A 6,765-nucleotide genomic window follows, 5' to 3' on the forward strand; every position below is an offset into this window, starting at 1 on the left:
CTTCACAGAAACAGTGCCTCGCGCATAAGCCAACACGTGGGCGACGCGTACATGTGGGGGAAAATCACCGTCAATGGGTGATTTGGCCGAGAGTTGTGCTGCCCTGGTGCTGGTATTGTGCGTTTCGCACAACTAGAGGTTACGCGTACGCGTGACCGGCGCTTACGCGTCGCTTGGATTTTGGCCCTCCCACGCGTACGCGTGGGCGACTCGTGCGCGTCGTATGCGCCACATCACTTATTCAGCGCGCCGCCCTTTTCTGTTTTCTTTCAAACTCTTTTTCTTTTCTTTTCTTTCCAAATCCTAATTCTTTCTTCTCCTTCTTCTTACTCTCTTCTTCATTCTTCTTCTTCTCTCGTTCTTAATTTCTTTTTCCCCTTCTTACTCCTCTTCTCTCATTCTTACTCCCATTACTCCCCTATTTCCAACCTCTCTTTAAGGTTTCTTTTCTTCCTTTATTCTACTTTTTTTTTTCATTCTACTTTTCTTCATTGCATTTGATTATTTTAATTCTTTTTAATTTACATTAGCTTTATTATTTTTAATTCCTTTTTCATTCTTTTCTCTTGCATTTTTATGTGGTATTAGAGCTTTATTTGGGTCATTATCTTGCTATATTTTAGCTTGGAGATATTGTGAGGAGTTATTTGGCAATTGACATTTTAGTTTGGGTCTCGTATATGCTTGGATTAATTACTTTACTTCCTATTTTTAAATTGCATACCAAATATTTGTGAAAAAGCTTTCATGGCATTTTAATTTCTTGTCTATTTTATTCTTACTCTTTAATGCCTCTTTTTCACAACCCTTGCAATCCTTGTAAGTTAAGTATATTAGTCATTAATTGTCAACATTCACGTGCTCATTATTTTGTTGCATGTGATAATTATGTTAGCTATTGATGCTTGAACTATGCTTCTCATGCCTATTACTTGCATGTTTTTAACTCTCTTGCATCTAATTGTTATGATATGCCATAATAATTTTAATTGCTGTCCCATGTGCATGTTGTAGCTACCATGCACTCAAGACATTGTTTATTTTCTTTGGCATTCATTATCACTTGAACTTTCTTCAATCCAGTTTTTTAGTTCTCTAGACATCCCTTTTCCTTCTTCCTTACTCAAGATGGCCACCAAGAAAGGAAAAGAAAAGGCTTCTGACAAGACACCGGCGAAGAGAGGAACTAAAAGAGCACCGGCTAAGGCACCACCATCTACAACAGTCAAGCAACCTACTATGCGGGTGAAGAGGACTATTCAAGTTGATGAAGCGGAGAAAGAATTTCCCGCACGGGACTCCGCACGGTTCACTAACCGTTATTGTGAGCGGATGTTCACCGTCTTAGAGGAGCGGAACTACAATAATGAGCACCTTGATAAACCATTATTTTATGATTTATATTGTGTTTAATTGGGTGGTTTTTATCAAGTCTTTACCCACTTATTCATATGATTAGCATGTATTTACAATTCCTTCCCAAATTGCTCTATGATTGAAAACTTGCTTCCTAAAGATCTTTTAATTGTATATTTTTATTCTCCTTCATACCATTCGATGTCGTGATTTGTGTGTTAAGTGTTTCAGGCTTCATAGGGCAGGAATGGCTTAGAGAATGGAGAGAAAGCTTGAAAAAAGGGAAGGAGCACAAGAAATAAATGAGATAACCAGCGGACAGCGATGCGCACGCATGGCTGATGCGTGCGCGCGATTTGGACAAAATGACAGCGACGTGTACGCGTGCTTGACGCGTACGTGTGGATTGGAGTTCGCACAAATGACGTGAGCGCGTGCCTGACGCGCACGTGTAGAGAGGAAAATCGCTGAATGATGCGTACGCGTGACATGCGCGATCTGCAAAAATTACAGAATACGCTGGAGACAGTTTCGGGCCGCGTTTTGACCCAGAGTTCGGCCCAGAAATACATATTAAAGTCAGGGAACATGCAGAGACTCGATATATCAGATCATACACACAGTTTTAGTATTTAGATGTAGTTTTTAGAGAGAGAGAGAGGCTCTCTCCTCTCTCTTAGGATTTAGGATTAGGATTTAGGATTTCTATTAGGATTAGGCTATGATTTCTTCATATCAGGTTCAATGTTCCTTTTATTTATTTTTCCAATTTAATTTATGAACTTTTCCATGTTAGATTTGAATATTCTATTTAATATAATTTGAGGTATTTTCAGATCTATGATTTGTTTCTTTTATTTATGATATAAATAATTTAGAATTTCCCTTTTGGCTTTGGTTAAGTAATTGGTGACGCTTGAGTTATCAAACTCGAGGTGTTGACTGAAAATTGGAATTCTTTGCTGATTAATTTGGATTCCACTAACTCTAGTCTTTCCAAGGGAAAGACTAGGACTTGAGGATTCATATTGATTTATCCACCTGACTTACCTTCGTAGTTAGAGTGGGAGTAAAATCTAATTCTCATCATAATTGATAAGGATAACTAGGATAGGACTTCTAGTTCTCATACCTTGCCAAGAGCTTTTCTAGTTATTAGTTTATTCCTTTTGCCATTTACTATTCTTGCTTTTTATATTATACATTAAAAAACCCCAAAAAAATATCTTTTGCCATAACCAATAATAAATCATACCTCCCTGCAATTCCTTGAGAAGACGACCCGAGGTTTAAATACTTCGGTTATTAATTTCAAAGGGGTTTGTTACTTGTGACAACCAAAACTTTTGTATGAAAGGATTTTCTGTTGGTTTAGAAACTATACTTACAACGCGATTACTTTTATTCTTTACCGATAGAAAATCCGATCGTCAAAATGGCGCCATTGCCGGGGAATTGCAAACGTGTGCCTTATTATTGGTTATTGTAAATATTTTTCTTTTACTTGTTTATTTGTTTTTGTTTTTCCTTTTTATTTCTATTAGCTACTATGAGTTCTCACCCCTCTCGCTTTGAGTTTGGTTCTAATTTTGTTGAAAGGAATGGAAGCTATAATAGGAACATGCATCAAGGTCAAGGCAATCAAAGATGGATGGAGCCAAGAGGATCTGATCAACCCTTTAGGCAAAAACACCCTCCAAGATACCATGGACCACGACCCTTCCAGAATGCATGTCAAGGCAATAGATATAGTGGACCCCCTTATGGCTACCAACAAGTCCCATCATATGCATACGAACCACCTTCTCAACACAGCTTTGAACCACCACACTCACAAGCCCCTTTTCACCATTCACCACCGTATGACCCTTATCCAACCCAATTCCAATCCAATTACTCTCAAGAACCACCACTTCCCTATGTACCATGTCCATATCCATCACCTCAAGAATCAAGGGAGCGTTTCAAGGAAACATTGGAAAGACTTAATGCAACCCTTTGCCAACTGGACCAAGCAATAAATCGATTGCCTTTCCAATGTTCGCACATTCAATGAACCCCCATGGCTTCATGTGGGCAATCTCATGAAGAACGTAGCATGAAGGAGATCCTAGAAACTCCGGTGGACAGTAAGGAGCATGAATTTGTACTGGAAAAATCGGAGGAAGCCCAGATTATCCAAGAAGAAGAAGTATTGGTCGAAGATTTAGGAGATGCTGAACCTCCAAGAGAATCCAGAGTTGTGAAAAATTCCGTCAAGGACGTTACAATTGATGCTAAGGAGGATAGTGCACAACCCCCAAAGTAGGTATCCTATGAAGAACTGAACGGAACAACCCAAGATGCGAGTTTCCTTGAGAATGATAACCACGAGTTAAGTTCTCCTAGTAATGAACTTGCATCCACAAGTGAATTCTTTGAGACAGAAGAATCCTCCCGAGTGAATACGAAGATGATGCTGAGGTAGATTTTTCTCAACCCCCAACTTATGACTCAAGTGATGATGTAGAAGAAATCGAGGACTTTGATCAAGACATGGTTGAAATTGAAGAAGTTTGCAAAGAAGTGGAGGAATTCACCGAGGAACACAAGGGAGCAGAGCTTGCAGAACCACTGAAAACACCTATCCCAAGACCACTGCCATCCAACTCCAACTTCAAGTGGGTAAAATCCTTGACGTTTATCTTTACTTTTCCACTTTAATATGGCTTGCTTGAAACAGATGGCCAGTTTAGAGCTCTCTGTGGCTTCAAGAGTAAGAGGAAAATGGAGCGTACTCAGAGTTGGTATGCAAAATCCAAGAAGGTTCCACGCTTCAATCTGAAGTGCAAGGATTGGTATCAAGTTCGATTGCCTGGGTTTCGGAAGCTGTTTGGTCACTGTAGTGAGAATTCAGATTACTTATCACCCGGCTAAAAAAATGTAGATCAAGACAAAGACGGGTGTAAAACCAAAGTTTGGAATCCTGGAGTCTGTTCTGACATTCAACACCCCGGGAGCCTTGAAACCTGTTTGAAACTGCTCAAGGGCTTTACGTGCCTTGTTTGGGATCCCAGAGGCTGTTGGCATTCCAAACATTGGTGGAGATTTCTGGATGAATTCAAGCACAAGCCACCATAACAGGAAGTCCATCAATGTCCAACTTAAGGACTTTAACTAAAATTGCTAGGTGGGAAACAACCCACCATGGTATAATCGTTCCTTTTTCAGTTTTAATTCTAGTCTGTTTTGTTTGTTTTTGAGTTTTGTTTTCTCTTATTGAGCCTGGAATTGTCCATAACATCTGCATCAGCGTCTGCATACTGCGTTATGCATTTTGCATGAAAAAAAAGGGCGTGAACGACGCGCACGCGCCGTTTGTTTAGCGAAACTGAACAGAGAGTTGCGCGAGAAACCCGCGGGAGTGGTGCGTGGCGCACAAGCCACACCACGCATATGCGTGCCACACGCGTACGCACCCCCTGCAAAAAGATCAACCCATGCGTAAGCGTTATCGACGTGTATGCGTGGGTGTGTAAATCGGCGTTATTGGGGTTTCGCACAGAAAGTTGTGCGGGAGTGCGGATGGCCTCGTGCGTTTTGCACGATCCCTAATCGCGTGTATGCGTGATGGATGCTCTCGCGCCCCTCCCCTATATGCTCGCCCACGCGTCCGCGTGTGTGACGCGTTCGCGCCGTTAGTGCCGTGCACCTTGCACGCAGCGCGCCGCCTAATCAGTTTTCTTTTCTTCTCTTTTCAAATCCTATTTCTTTCTTATATTCCTCCCTCTTCTCTTCTTCATTCTTCTTCTACCTTTTGCACTTTTCTCCCCTCCCTTCTCACCCCTATTCTCTTTCACTTTCTTCTACTTAATTTATTTGCATACTTTCATTCATCTTTTAATTACTGCATTTAATTATTTTTTCTTACTTTTCTCTTTAGTATAATTATTTAGCTGTTTTTCACCAAACCCTTCCAATATTTTATCAATTAAATATAATTGTCAATACAAATATTATTGTTAGTTTCTTATGACTGATAATACATTTTGGCTTTTAATGCTTGATCTATGCTACTCATGCCTTTGCCCGCATGCCAATAAACATCTTGCATTTAATTGCCTCAATTTATCATGCTATGTTTCCATTGATGTCCTAATTTCATGGAGTCGCGACCATGTGTTAACGACATTCTTCTTTACTTTGGCATGATTATCACTCGTACTGCCCTCTCCCTTGCTCTATCCCTTTGACTTCATGTCCCTTTCTCTTCTCCCTTTTCAGGATGACCACCAGGAAGGGTAAAGAGAAAGACTCTACAACAAGCACCAGCTAGGGAACCATAACCCCCGCCCACCTGCACATCTTTGCATGTACCAAGGACGGTGCAATCTCTAAGTGTGGGGAGGTTGATACTGATCTCCATGGGTTAGTACCTTCCTGTCTCAACACCAATGTTTAAATTAGTTGTTGCATTTGCATGTTTGTTTGATTTTGTGCATATTTTACCACTTGGTTGAAGTAATATTTTCTTTTTCAAGAAAACTTTCTATAGCATTTCACTAATTTGAATTAAACTTTTTGAAAAACTTGTTTGAAGAAATATTACATTGGAACATAATTTAGAGCTCGAACACACAAAACCAGTGAGATGTTGAGCCTATTTGATTGGTTGCATTTTATCAACCAATATATTTTATTTTTGTGTGTTTTTCTCTCTAAAATTGTGTTCTTTGTCTTGCTTAATTCTATATTTCCATTATTTGATGTATGCATGCACTTATATGATTGAGGCCTTTGTTTCACTGAGCCTATATACCCATATGGCCTTACCCTTCATTATCCTTTGCAAACCAATGTGGAGCATATTATACCCTTTTGTTCTTTATTTTAGCTCATCACTAACTCTAAGCAAAAAATAATAATGTCCTTAATTTGAATCCTTGATTAGCTTAGAGTAGTGAAAGTGCTCATGAATTAAGTGTGGAGAAAGTGGGTTTGGAAACGTTTGGTTTGGGAATTGAGTATGTTAGACTTTCTGTGAAAATGTGAAAAATGTTGAGAACATGTTTATGCATTCAATACCTTAATCGTATGCATTGAGAAAAAGAAAAGAAAAGAAAAATAAAAAGAAAAATAATAAAAAAGGAGAGAAAAAGAAAAGAAAAAGAGCAGAAAAATAAAAAAGTGGACAAAATACCCCAAAGTAAATGGTGAAATCAATGCATATGAGTTGTACCTAAATTTGAGATGCATGAATATATGGTAAACATCGTTAATGGGCAGTTAAATTTTGCGTTGTAATTACATGGATTGTCCTAAGTTAGGTGGGAAGTTAAGTTAATTAAGGATTCAGATTTGAGTCCACTTGGCCAAATACAATCCTACCTTGACCCTAACCCCATTACAACCCTTAAAAGACCTCTTGAT

The sequence above is a fragment of the Arachis duranensis genome, chromosome 2 (assembly GCF_000817695.3).
Source record: "Arachis duranensis cultivar V14167 chromosome 2, aradu.V14167.gnm2.J7QH, whole genome shotgun sequence".
Lineage (NCBI taxonomy): Eukaryota > Viridiplantae > Streptophyta > Magnoliopsida > Fabales > Fabaceae > Arachis > Arachis duranensis.